Genomic DNA, 13,937 nt, shown 5'->3' with positions numbered 1-13,937 from the left:
ATCCTTTATCAAGCAAATCACTTACCTATTTTTGCAGCTCCTTTGTTTCTTCAGGATTACTCCTATAAGCTGGTCTATTTGGTATGGCAGCCCCTGGAACAAAGTCAATTTGATGTTCTATCCCTCGAATAGGTGGTAGTCCACTTGGAATTTCATTTGGGAAGACATCTCCAAATTCCTTCAAAAGAGAAATCATTGAACTTGGCAATTCAAGTTCTTCAAAGTTAGTTTGATCATTAAAATAATTTTCTTTGTAAAGCATGACCAGCAACGGTTTCTTACACTCAATAACCTTATTAATATCCCCTAGACTCAAATAAAAATTCTGGTTTTTCCTCTCTTTTCTTTCTTTTCTTTTTCTTTCCTCGGTTTGGCTCTCATTGGCGGAAATTTCCAGATTTTTTGTGCTCTCGGGTTTGCTCTCTTTTCTCACCCCTCTCTCAGCTTTTTCTTGGTCTTTCCACTCAATATGAACCTTAGAAACCTTACCTTGGTCAGCAACCTCAATCTTACCTTCTTGAAAGGATGGTGAAGCCGTTGGTGCCATACTTGCTTTTTCCTTGAGCTTTTCGGCTTCTCTCCTTTGTTGCATTTGTAATTGGTCTTTGTAAACCTCTTTAGGAGATAATGGTTCCAGCTTGACCTTCTTCCCTTTAAACCTGAAAATAATACTATTTTCTCGACCAAAATGAGTAGCATCTTTATTAAATTGCCATGGTCTACCTAATAGTATATGTCCGGCAATCATGGGTACAATATCACATAAAACTACATCCTCATATCTACCTATATTAAATTTTACTTTGGCTTGTTTGTTTACTTTCATCTCACCACTATCATTAAGACATTGTAATCTATAAGGTTCTGGATGTTTAATTGTTTTCAAGCCTAATTTATCAACTACAAGATTACTTATCACATTAGTACAACTCCCACTATCTATAATCATGCTACAAATTTTACCTTGTATTTCGCAGCGAGTGTGGAAGATGTTTTCTCTTTGTATCTGCTCTTCATCTTTGTAGACAGCAAGTACTCTCCTTGAAACCAAGCTCAACTCAGCATTAGATGTATCTACAGGTTCGGCTTCATCTTCATTGCAATCCTCCTCTTGCTCGGTTTCAGCCCCACTTTCTTCACTTGCGGATTCCAGCTCACCATCACCCTTTAATACCATGATTCTTCTATTTGGGCATTGGCTGGCTATGTGTCCTCTTCCTTGGCACTTAAAACAAATTATTTCTCTGGATTTCTGAGGTTTAGGATCAGATTTTATTTCACCTCTAAGTGCTTGGACAGATTCGGTCTTGACCTCCCTTCTTGGCTGGTTGGTAGATTCTTCTCCTAATTTCGGCTTCAACTTGTTTTCATAAGTGGAATTGTTTTTCCAGCCACTTGAACTTGTCCTTCCACTGCTAGAAACTCCTCCAAACCGTGTACTAACACCCATCCTCTTGAATTGGTTCTCAAGCTTATTGGCTACATGCAACATCTCCTCCAATTCCAAGTATTGTTGTAATTCAAGTTGGTTGGCAATGTCTCGGTTTAACCCTCCAAGAAATCTTGCCATGGTTGCCTCCCTATCCTCATTCATATTCAGCCTCATCATTAACATCTCCATCTCTATGTAATAATCCTCCACGGACCTACTTCCTTGAGACAAAGATTGAAGCCTTTGGTGCAGCAACCTATGGTAATGGGATGGCACAAACCGCTTCCTCATGGCTCCTTTCATTTGTCGCCATGTTGTAATTAAGTCATCACCAACTCTCCTTCGGGTGCTTTGCTCATTTGTCCACCATTGGAGTGCATAATGGCCAAACTCCATTGCTGCCAACTTCACCTTCTTACCTTCCGAATAGTTGTGGCAGTCAAAAATCATCTCCATTTTCTCTTCCCACTCCAAATAAGCTTCGGGATCACTTTTACCCATAAAAGGTGTGATATTAACCTTGATATTTCCCAAATCATCATCGGTATCTTCCCTCCTATATCTCCCACGTAGGGATGTCAATTTGCCCCGCCCATCCCCGAAACCGCGGTGCACCGCCCCTAACGGGGAGGTTTTTCCCTGCAAAAACGGGGTGACGGGACGGGCTTGGGCTTACTCTCTTAGACCCGAAGCGGGGATGGGCCGGGATCGGGTATTAAAGACCCCGGCCCGAACCCGGCCCGTATATATTACCTTTTTTTTTTTTAATATTTTGAAAATTAAAATTAAAGTTATTCGATTGGTTATGGGCTGAAATTAATGGTATGAAAAATTAAATTTTATATTTTTTTATGTTTAATAATTTTTATATTTATTGTTAACTAATTAATCTCATTTTTGTTAGCTTCATCTTCACCATATGTTGGAGTTTGTTCTTCTACTATGAGTGACATAGTAATTGATAAGGAGGTAAATTGAATTTATTTATTACAAAAAATGTTTATATTAAATTGTTTAAAATTTTTTGATATTATTTAATATTTTTGTTTATTTTTGTAGCAATCAACTCTTACGGAACATTCTTTCATGGAGACTTAAGGAAATGAGAAGTAAAACTTTATTATGTGTGCATGTGTATTTTTATAAATTTTATGTTTATGTATTTGGATTATATTATATTGTATTTTTTGAGAATGTATGTTATTAAAATTATAAATTTGAACTTTGATATCTTTTATTGTATTTTTATTATATTTTTGGTCATTTTATTTATATTTTGCTTATAGAAGAAATGTTTTTAATATAAATTTATCAAAAAAAATTATATTAATTATATGAAAAAAAACAAATGGGGAAACCGTCCCCGCACCGCCACCGATTGGGGAATCCCCGTCCCCGCCCCGCTTCTAAAAAAACGGGGAAAATTGCGGGGATGGGATGAAAAATCCCATACGAGGATGGGGACGGGATTTTAAAAACCGGCCCCACCCCGCCCCGTTGACATCCCTACTCCCACGGCCAGCTCTATCTTGGACAGCAAAGGTTTCGTCCATACCTTCCTCAAAGTCACCGTCGAATGGATCCTCATCAAATTCCTCTCTCGGCCTCTCACGACCTCCTCGTCCTCCATGGAATTCTTGCCTATTTCTTGTATTCGGCCTTCCTTGTGAGACTTTTAGTCTTCCCACTCTTTGATTTACATGCTCAACTTGAGCACTAACCCGTTGTATTGACTCCAAAACAGCTCTCATGTCCATTTGGCCTCCGCTCCCGGTAGCTCGGTCATCACCATGGAATGCTACGGACTCTTCCTCATTGATCCTCAAGGGTGGATCCCCTCTTCTTATTCTAGAATCTGCCATGTTAGTAAAATACTGCAAAAATAAAATAAATCCTCACAATATTCACTCTCTCACGTGTTTCACTCAAACAAGGTCTCGACACTCATGTTTGCACACTAGTTTCGGCTTTTACCCTCTTTTAAGCTCACACACTCTTGCCTTTTTCCACTCAATGAATTATTTCAAAGTTCTAATTAAAACACCCACAAAACAGCAATTAGATCACTAGTATGTTTTAATTAAACTTATCAATAAAGCAGTAGCAAAAAGTAGGCAATACCGAAAGAATCCAACAAATCCTAATTTTTCGGCTTTCTAGACAAGAAAACACAAAATAATGGGAAAACGTTGGAATTTTTGAAAAATGCACCAGATGGTAGTAGATTATGAGTTCAAGAATAAAATTCCAGAAAAAGAAATTCAAATACGAACAAGAATCAAAGAGAACAAAATTATAGAAAAGTGTTGGTTGTTGTTCTTGTAATTTAAGTTTTGTATCAATTCCTTTATCTAATTTTAATCCAAATAATTTAAGCACCCAAAATCCAAATATGCAGCAGCAAAAATAATTCTCCAACAACTCAAATATTGAATAAATAATAAAAAACTAGCAGCTCAACAAATTTCCAGCAAACAAATCAAACTCCAACAAACCGAAATATATTTTTTTTTTGTTTTTTTGTTTTTTTTTTATTTGGCTTTACCTTCTTTTTTTTTTTTTTTTTTTTCAGTCACAGAACATAAACAACTGCAGTAGCAAGAATAATTACCAAAATTGCAATTCCAACTCCAAAACAAACACCAAACCCGTGACCTCCAAATAAACAAAATGTGCAGTTTTTTTATTTTTTAAATATTGCCGCAAACTTCTTTTTTTTTTCTTTTTTTTTCTTTTTTTTTTTGAATATATGAATGCAAATATTTAAGACTAAAACAGCAAATAAAAATCAACAGAAACCAAATTAACAAGAACAATGATAAAAGACAACCAACAAACTAGGAAACAAAAATACGATAAAACTAGGAAATCCTAATTCAACTAGGAATGAATTTTTTTTTTTTTTTTTTTAAGATGCTGAACGTGTATAATGATAGAAGCAACCTTAACCTAATGCTAAAATTGCAGAACAACACAAAAACAAATAAAGAAAATAAAGATAGATCAAACCTGAACACAATTTAGCTCTGATACCAAATGATACGAACCTAGGACGACCTGCTCCTAAACCCGTATTATATTAGCCCGGATCTTAATTAAGTTCAAGTTCTAATGGAATGGACCTCAACCCATAACCAACCTGTGGTTAGAAACCTTGGTATAATGTAGACGCCACATTAGGGGATGGAAAACCTATTGATAAGTCAAGCTAAAACAACCAATTCTCTAATGGTGTTTTAGGTGTTCTCAAAGAACAAAGAGATAATTAATCTCACAAGTATTTTCTTAATCAAATCAAAGTTGTATTATTATTGAAAAAATAAGCCTTTAAATAGGCTTTGAAAGAAACAAAATAAACCCTAAAAACCCTAGGAAAAATCTGCCACACAATGAAGAAGTCTACCTTGGCCGAAACTTTCCTTTTCCTAAACTAATTTGGATTAATTAATTCCTTTATTTTGAATTAGGAATTAATTAATTTAAAATGAAAATAATAAAATAATAACTTTCCTAAACTTATTTGTCCAGAAATTAAATAAATAAAAACTAAAAGGTAATGGTAGTTTCCTAAAACAAAAAGTAGAATAAAATTAGGAAACTACAATACTAGCTTTTTGACTAAATATACTTTGACCAATCTTTGACCAAATTGAGCTCCAAATCAGCTTCAACATGCTTTGTAGGATGCCAAATAAGTTTATTGTGAAGTTCCTCAAGTTGCCCTTGCTTGGAAGTATGAGAAAAGGCTAATATAGTAAAATACAGTAAAGCCAGCAAGGAATACAGCAAATCCGGCCTTTCCTTCTCCTTGTGCGCAAACCACCTTGTTGGTCGGCTTTGAAGCTGCTTTGGCTGGTTTCTATGACTCATCCTCCATATGAATTGAACCCATAGGGATGGGGTTCCAATTCATACAACCCGGCCTCCTTATTATCACCAAAAACGTCACCCGACCCTGTTTTGGCTTCTATTGCTTGTATGAGTAAAACAGGCCTTAGTTCTTTAGATGTGGCCAACTGATACGAACCTAGGACGACCTGCTCCTAAACCCGTATTATATTAGCCCGGATCTTAATTAAGTTCAAGTTCTAATGGAATGGACCTCAACCCCTAACCAACCTGTGGTTAGAAACCTTGGTATAATGTAGACGCCACAATAGGGGATGGAAAACCTATTGATAAGTCAAGCTAAAACAACCAATTCTCTAATGGTGTTTTAGGTGTTCTCAAAGAACAAAGAGATAATTAATCTCACAAGTATTTTCTTAATCAAATTAAAGTTTTATTCATATTGAAAAATAAGCCTTTAAATAGGCTTTGAAAGAAACAAAGTAAACCCTAAAAACCCTAGGTAAAACAGGCCACACAATAAAGAGTTCTATGGTGGCCGAAATTCTCACTCCTTTCCTAATCTAATTTGGATTAATTAATTCCTTTATTTTGAATTAGGAATTAATTAATTTACAATGAAAATAATAAAATAATAACTTTCCTAAACTTATTTTTCCAGAAACTAAATAAATAAAAACTAAAAAGTAATGGTAATTTCATAAAACAAAAAGTAGAATCAAATTAGGAAACTATAATACTAGCTTTTTGACTAAGTTGACTTTGACCAATCTTTGACCAAATTGAGCTCTAAATAAGCTTCTAGATGCTTTGTAGGATGCCAAATAAACTGAATATGAAGGCCCACACGTTGCCCATGCTTGGAAAAATAAGAAAAGGCTAATACAGTAAAATACAGTAAAGCCAGCAAGCAATACAGCAAATTCGGCCAAATTGTTGAAGCTGTCCGCACAAGCCCTTTTTGATTGTATTTGAGGCTGCTTTAACTTGATTCCATGACCTCTTAGGCATATGTATTGAACCCATAAAGCATTGGAACCATTTCATGCTTCTCGGACTCCAAAAATGTACCAAAACCGTCACCCGGGTCCGTATCGGCTTCCACCACTTGGATGCTTAGAATAGGCTTTGTATCTTCAAGTATAGACAAGCTCTGTTGAGATTGATTATCCCCTGTATAAATACTTCCAGGTTGTCCTTAAATCTCTTAATTTGAGCTCTTGTGATTGGCCTAGTCTTCATCCGTGTCGAGTCAGCACCCCAGTGGGTTATCGGTGGAGCGGGCTCGGACAGAATCACATCATTCCCCTCCTCTTGAAAAGGATTTGTCCTCAAATCAACATCATCACCTGCAGCAAAAGGAGTTAAATCAGCAATATTAAATGCAGTACTCATGTTATACTCACCCGGTAAATCAAGCTTGTAGGCATTCTTGTTATTCGGCTCTAAAACTTGAAAAAGTCCATCCATAGGCGGCATGAGCTTTGACTTTCTTTGTTTAGGAAACCTTTCCTTTCGTAAGTGCAACCAAACCAATTCTCCTGGGTCAAACACTATTACAACAAAATCTAGAAATACATGCTCATTATGGTAAAAATTACACTTTTTAAAGTTAGCAAACAATATTTCCCAAATTTTCAAATTACCACTAAGTAAAGCTCTCAACAATGCAGATAAAGTTCTATGCAATAAAGACATCTTTAAATAAGTATCTTTAAAGTTGATGGTCAGCAATGATTTCTTATTCATAATTACTTTATTAACATCACCAAAGCTCAGATAAAAATTTATATTTTTCCTTTCTTGTCTTCCTTTTCCTTTTTCACTCACGGCCATCTCACCTTCCTCACTCTCGGCTTTTGCACCAAATTTTTCACTCTTGGTTTTATTAAAAATTTTCCACACAACCTGAGTATTAGAAGACTTACCTTGGACAGCAAGCTCACCTTTTCCCTCTTGATTGGATGGTAGACCACTTGGAATTTCATTTGGGAAGACATCTCCAAATTCCTTCAAAAGAGAAATCATTGAACTTGGCAATTCAAGTTCTTCAATGTTAGTTTGATAATTAAAATAATTTTCTTTATAAATCATGACCAGCAAAGGTTTCTTACACTTAATAACCTTATTAATATCCCCTGAACTCAAATAAAAGTTGCTACTTGACCTTTCTTTTCTTTCTTTTTCTTTTTCCCCCTTGGATTGGTGCAAACCTTCAGATTTCCCTTCCTTCTCCAAGCTCATGGGTTTGCCACTTTCTTTCCCCTCTCTTTCGATTTTTCTTTGATCTTTCCACTCAATATGAGTCTTAGAAACCTTACCTTGATCAGCAACCTCATTCTTACCTTCTTGAAAGGATGGTGAAGCCGTTGGTGCCATACTTGCTTTTTCCTTGAGCTTTTCGGCTTCTCTCCGTTGTTGCATTTGTAATTGGTCTTTGTAAACCTCTTTAGGAGATAATGGCTCCAGCTTGACCTTCTTCCCTTTAAACCTGAAAACAATACTATTTTCTCAACCAAAATGAGTAGCATCTTTATCAAATTGCCATGGTCTACCTAATAGTATATGTCCAGCAATCATGGGTACAATATCACATAAAACTACATCCTCATATCTACCTATATTAAATTTTACTTTGGCTTGTTTATTCACTTTTATTTCACCACCATCATTAAACAATTGTAATCTATAAGGTTCTGGATGTTTAATAGTTATTAAGCCTAATTTATCAACTACAATGTTACTAATTACATTTGTACGACTTCCACTATCAATAATCATACTACAAATCTTACCTTGAATTTCACATCGGGTGTGGAAGATGTTCTCTCTTTGAATTTCATCCTCATCTTTGTATGCAGCAAGTACTCTCCTAGAAAGCAAGTTTAATTCGGCATTGGATGCTTGCAAGCTTTTGGGTTCATCCTTCAAGTCCTCCTCCTCTTGCTTGGTTTCATCCTCACTTTCTTCACTTTCCGATTCTAGCTCGTCATTGCCCTTTAACACCATGATTCTTCTATTCGGGCATTGGCTATCAATGTGTCCTCCTCCCTGGCACTTAAAACACACAACATCATGAGTTCTAGAAGGTTTAGGATCTAATTTTACCTCATTCTTTGGTGCTTGGACAGATTTGGTTCTAGTCTCCTTCCTTGGCCAGTTTGAACTTTCTTCTTTGACTTTCGGCTTTAGCTTGCTTTCATAGATGGGATTGTTCCTCCAGCCACTTGAATTGGACCTTTCACTGTTGGAAACACCTCTAAACCATGATCTTACACCCCTCCTCTTGAATTGGTGCTCAAGCTTAATGGCAACATGCAATATCTCCTCCAACTCCAAGTATTGTTGCAAATCTAGTTGGTTGGCTATCTCACGATTCAAACCACCAAGAAATATTGCCATGGTTGCTTCTCTATCCTCATTCATGTTTAACCTCATCATAAGCATTTGCATCTCCTTATAGTAATCCTCCACAGACATACTTCCTTGAGATAGGGATTGAAGCCTTTGATGCAGCAACCTATGATAATGTGATGGCACGAACCGCTTCCTCATAGCTCCCTTCATTTGGCGCCATGTAGTGATCAAGTCATCACCAAATCTCCTTCGGGTGTTTTGTTCATTGGTCCACCATTGGAGTGCATAATGGCCAAACTCCATTGCTGCCAATTTCACCTTCTTAGCCTCTGAATAATTATGGCGGTCAAATATCATCTCCATCTTTTCTTCCCACTCCAAATATGCTTCGGGGTCACTTTTTCCCATGAATGGTGGGATGTTGATCATGATATTACTAAGATTTTCATCTGTTTCTTCCCTCCTATATCTTCCACGGCCAGCTCTATCTTGGACAGCAAAAGTTTCATCCATACCTTCCTCAAAGTCTCCACTGAATGGCTCCTCATCAAATTCCTCTCTCGGTCTCTCGCGACCTCCTCGTCCTCCATGGAATTCTTGCCTATTTCTTGTGTTCGGAATTCCTTGGGAAACTTCTAGCCTTCCCATCCTTTGATTCACATGCTCAACTTGAGCACTAACCAGCTGTATTGACTCCAAAACAGCTCTCATGTCCACTTGGTCTCCACTCCTGATAGCTCGGGCATTGCCATGGAATGCTACGGACTCTTCCTCATTGATCCTCAAGGGTGGATCTCCTCTTCTTATTCTAGAATATGCCATGTTAGTAAAATACTGCAAAAAATAAAATAAACCCTCACAATATTCACTCCCTCACGTGTTTCACTCAAACAAGGTCTTGACACTCGTGTTTGCACACTAGTTTCGGCTTTTACCCTCTTTTAAGCTCACACACTCTTGCCTTTTTCCACTCAATGAATTATCTCAAAGTTCTAATTAAAACACCCACAAAACAGCAATTAGATCACTAATATGTTTTAACTAAACTTATCAACAAAACAGTAGCAAAAAGTAGGCAATACCGAAAGAATCCAACAAATCCTAATTTTTCGGCTTTCTAGACAAGAAAACACAAAATAATGGGAAAACGTTGGAATTTTTGAAAACTGCACCAGATGGTAGTAGATTATGAGTTCAAGAATAAAATTCCAGAAAAAGAAATTCAAATACGAACAAGAATCAAAGAGAACAAAATTATAGAAAAGTGTTGGTTGTTGTTCTTGTAATTCAAGTTTTGTATCAATTCCTTTATCTAATTTTAATCCAAATAATTTAAGCACCCAAAATCCAAATATCCAGCAGCAAAAATAATTCTCCAGCAACTCAAATATTGAATAAATAATAAAAAACCAGCAGCTCCAACAAATTTTCAGCAAACAAATCAAACTCCAACAAACCGAAATATTTTTTTTTTTCTTCTTTTTTTTTTTTGTTTTTGTTTTTTTTTTTTATTCGGCTTTACCTTCTTATTTTTTTTTTCCACTCACAGAACATAAACAACTGCAGTAGCAAGAATAATGACCAAAATTGCAATTCCAAGTCCAAAACAAACACCAAACCCGTGACCTCCAAATAAACAAAATGTGCAGTTTTTTTTTTTTTTTAAATGATGCCGCAAACTTCTTTTTTTTTTTTTTTTTTTGAATATATGAATGCAAATATTTAAGACTAAAACAGCAAAGGAAAATCAACAAAAACCAAAATTATCAAGAACAATGATAAAAGACAACCAACAAATTAGGAAACAAAAATACGATAAAACTAGGAAACCTAACTCAACTAGGAATGAATTTTTTTTTTTTTTTAAAGATGCAGAACGTGTATGGGATGGATGCAACCTTAACCTAATGCTAAAATTGCAAAGTAACATAAAAACAAATAAATCAAATAAAGATAGATCAAACCTGAACCAAACTTAGCTCTGATACCAAATGATACGAACCTAGGACGACCTGCTCCTAAACCCGTATTATATTAGCCCGGATCTTAATTAAGTTCAAGTTATAATGGAATGGACCTCAACCCCTAACCAACCTGTGGTTAGAAACCTATTGATAAGTCAAGCTAAAACAACCAATTCTCTAATGGTGTTTTAGGTGTTCTCAAAGAACAAAGAGATAATTAATCTCACAAGTATTTTCTTAATCAAATCAAAGTTTTATTCATATTGAAAAATAAGCCTTTAAATAGGCTTTGAAAGAAACAAGGTAAACCCTAAAAACCCTAGGTAAAACAGGCCACACAATAAAGAGTTCTATGGTGGCCGAAATTCTCACTCCTTTCCTAATCTAATTTGGATTAATTAATTCCTTTATTTTGCATTAGGAATTAATTAATTTACAATGAAAATAATAAAATAATAACTTTCCTAAACTTATTTTTCAAGAAACTAAATAAATAAAAACTAAAAAGTAATGGTAATTTCCTAAAACAAAAAGTAGAATCAAATTAGGAAACTATAATACTAGCTTTTTGACTAAGTTGACTTTGACCAATCTTTGACCAAATTGAGCTCTAAATCAGCTTCTAGATGCTTTGTAGGATGCCAAATAAACTGAATATGAAGGCCCACACGTTGCCCATGCTTGGAAAAATAAGAAAAGGCTAATACAGTAAAATACAGTAAAGCCAGCAAGCAATACAGCAAATTCGGCCAAATTGTTGAAGCTGTCCGTACAAGCCCTTTTTGATTGTATTTGAGGCTGCTTTAACTTGATTCCATGACCTCTTAGGCATATGTATTGAACCCATAAAGAATTGGAACCATTTCATGCTTCTCGGACTCCAAAAATGTACCAAAACCGTCACCTGGGTCCGTATCGGCTTCCACCACTTGGATGCTTAGAATAGGCTTTGTATCTTCAAGTATAGACAAGCTCTGTTGAGATTGATTACCCCCTGTATAAATACTTCCAGGTTTTCCTTAAATCTCTTAATTTGAGCTCTTATGATTGGCCTAGTCTTCATCCGTGTCGAGTCAGCACCCCAGCGGGTTATCGGTGGAGCGGGCTCGGACAGAATCACATCACCAACCCCTCTTGACTATGACTTATTCCTTGTATGAAGACAGCAAGATTGTCCTTGAACTTCTTGGCTTGGGCCCTAGTGGTCGGTCCAACCTTCATTTGTATTGGGTCAGCACCCCAGCGGGTTGTCGGTCGAGCAGTCTCGGGTGGATTCGCATCAAAGGTCGTGTAATTAATACCTGGGCTAATATTATTAACCGTGCTAACTTAGGTATGGAAGTTATGCATGAACATAACACTCATAACTTCCCTCTAGATCTAGCTACGGTCGAAGCTCCGTCTATAAATGGATAAGACTTTGGTATTAGCGTATACTGAGTTATTGAACATAAAGGAGCAATAATCAATTTCTTGTTCTAGCAAGAAGTTTGGTATTGCTCCTTTAGGAGTTTTTTTTTTTTACTTAAATTTTTTTCTTTACTTTATCTTTACTTCAACATACTCATACTGTCGTTATGTAGAAATTTGTATTTTCGATATCCTCTTTTCAATTTTTTCTTTAACATTTAAATTTAAAGGTTTCAATTCCATTTTTCTTCTTTTAGTTTGAAGAATGAAAAAAAATAATAAGTGGTGTAAATTAACCTATTTTTTTATAATTTGTAAGTTTGTAATTTGTAATAGGGGCAGATGTAGCCAAGTGGATCAAGGTAGTGGATTGTGAATCCACCATGAGCCAGTTGAATTCCCGTCATTTGCCTATATAGATATATATATATTTAAATTAAAAGCAAAAAGTTATTAAAAATATTAAAATAGTTAACTATATATACTATACATCTTAACTAAATATACTATAGATATTAACTATTTTCTGGTTCACCCCGCCATTCCCACTTGTTCGACTGTTGTTGAGTAGTTTTTGGGTATCAAACGGACCTCCCCAGAAGGTAATTTTAATGTGGCTGATTTCCCCTCTTTTGCAATCAGTTTTACTATAGCACCTACTACTCTAGCCAATTGTCCACCCTTTCCAAGTGTGATTTCTATGTTATGTATGGTCGTGCCTAAGGGCATATCGGTTGAAGTCGATTCTTCTTTTGATCAATCAAAACCCTTTCATAAATTGCGCAAGCTTCTTCCAAAGCATATGGCTTTTTGGATGTAGATGATGATATCTATACAGATGGATCTTATATATATTGTATAATTCTTATATATATCATACAATGAAGTACCACATTAGTGGATATGTAGGAATCAAAATTTGCCGAATCACTCATGTTATGATCTTCTACATCCTAGGCCTTCCTGTTCCTTCATCTGGCTAATGTTCTTCATGTAGCATTCAGACCGAATGACTCTATGAAATTAAGTCGATACTTTGACATATTCCGGGTAATGTAGGAGACATCTCTATTTTCCCCCTGGGAATCCTTACAATTACCACTACTTAGGTTTCAATTTGCCTTTGACCATCAAATGAAATGTGAATAACCTGTCTTCCTCTTTTTGAAACAAGGGGCGCTTCTGGTTCTGTCGGTGCTTGAAACAATTTTGTCTTCTCCATTTTACTATATCTCTAGAGTCAATAATTTTATATGAGGAACTACTTAACTCAATCATTTGCTACCGTTACTCTTCAGTTTTCTGTTCAGGTCTATCTTATAGAGGTACTCAAATTGGATCAATGATCAATTTCTAGGTTTCATCATAAACCTAATTGGTTACTTCCAATTACGTAAATCAATAGCTCAAACCCCACTTAAAGGTAGGGCATTTCTCATTTTTATAGGAACTTCTATGCCGGAAACAATGGTATATCCTGTTATATTCCCTTTGTGATGTAAAATATATTTTTTCTCACCATCCCCATAGTGTATGAGACAAATGTATGCATTTCGATAAGGATCATATTCTAGAGTTACGATTCTACCATATATGTCTTTTTCATCTCGTTGAAAATTGATTTTACGGTATAGACATCTATGACCTCCCCCTTTATGCCCTGTAGTAATGATTCCTCTGGCATTACAACCTTTACCACAATGATGCTACCTATAGATCAAATTATTTCACGGTTTGGATTTCACTTGATTGTCTACGGCTCCTTTACGTGTGCTTGGGGTAGAAGTTTTGTATAAATGTATCGCGATGCTATTAAGTATTTTGATTTAAGTTCTTTTCTTTCTAATAGGTGGAATAGAATAACTCGGTTGAAGCATAACGATCACATGTCTGTAATGCATTGTATGTCCCATAATAGGCCCCAT

The 13,937-nt window shown here is 35.8% G+C and overlaps 1 pseudogene; it reads right to left on the bottom strand.

Moving 5' to 3' along the window:
* Window positions 1–12,543: 12,543 nt before the first annotated feature.
* LOC132804249 (large ribosomal subunit protein uL2cz/uL2cy-like) lies at window positions 12,544–13,727 on the bottom strand (annotated as a pseudogene).
* Between the last annotated feature and the right edge of the window lie 210 nt (window positions 13,728–13,937).

This window comes from Ziziphus jujuba, chromosome 6 (genome assembly GCF_031755915.1).
Source record: "Ziziphus jujuba cultivar Dongzao chromosome 6, ASM3175591v1".
NCBI classification, from domain to species: domain Eukaryota; kingdom Viridiplantae; phylum Streptophyta; class Magnoliopsida; order Rosales; family Rhamnaceae; genus Ziziphus; species Ziziphus jujuba.
Note: the sequence above shows the minus strand (reverse complement) of the source record. Positions and strands in the feature narration are given on the sequence as shown.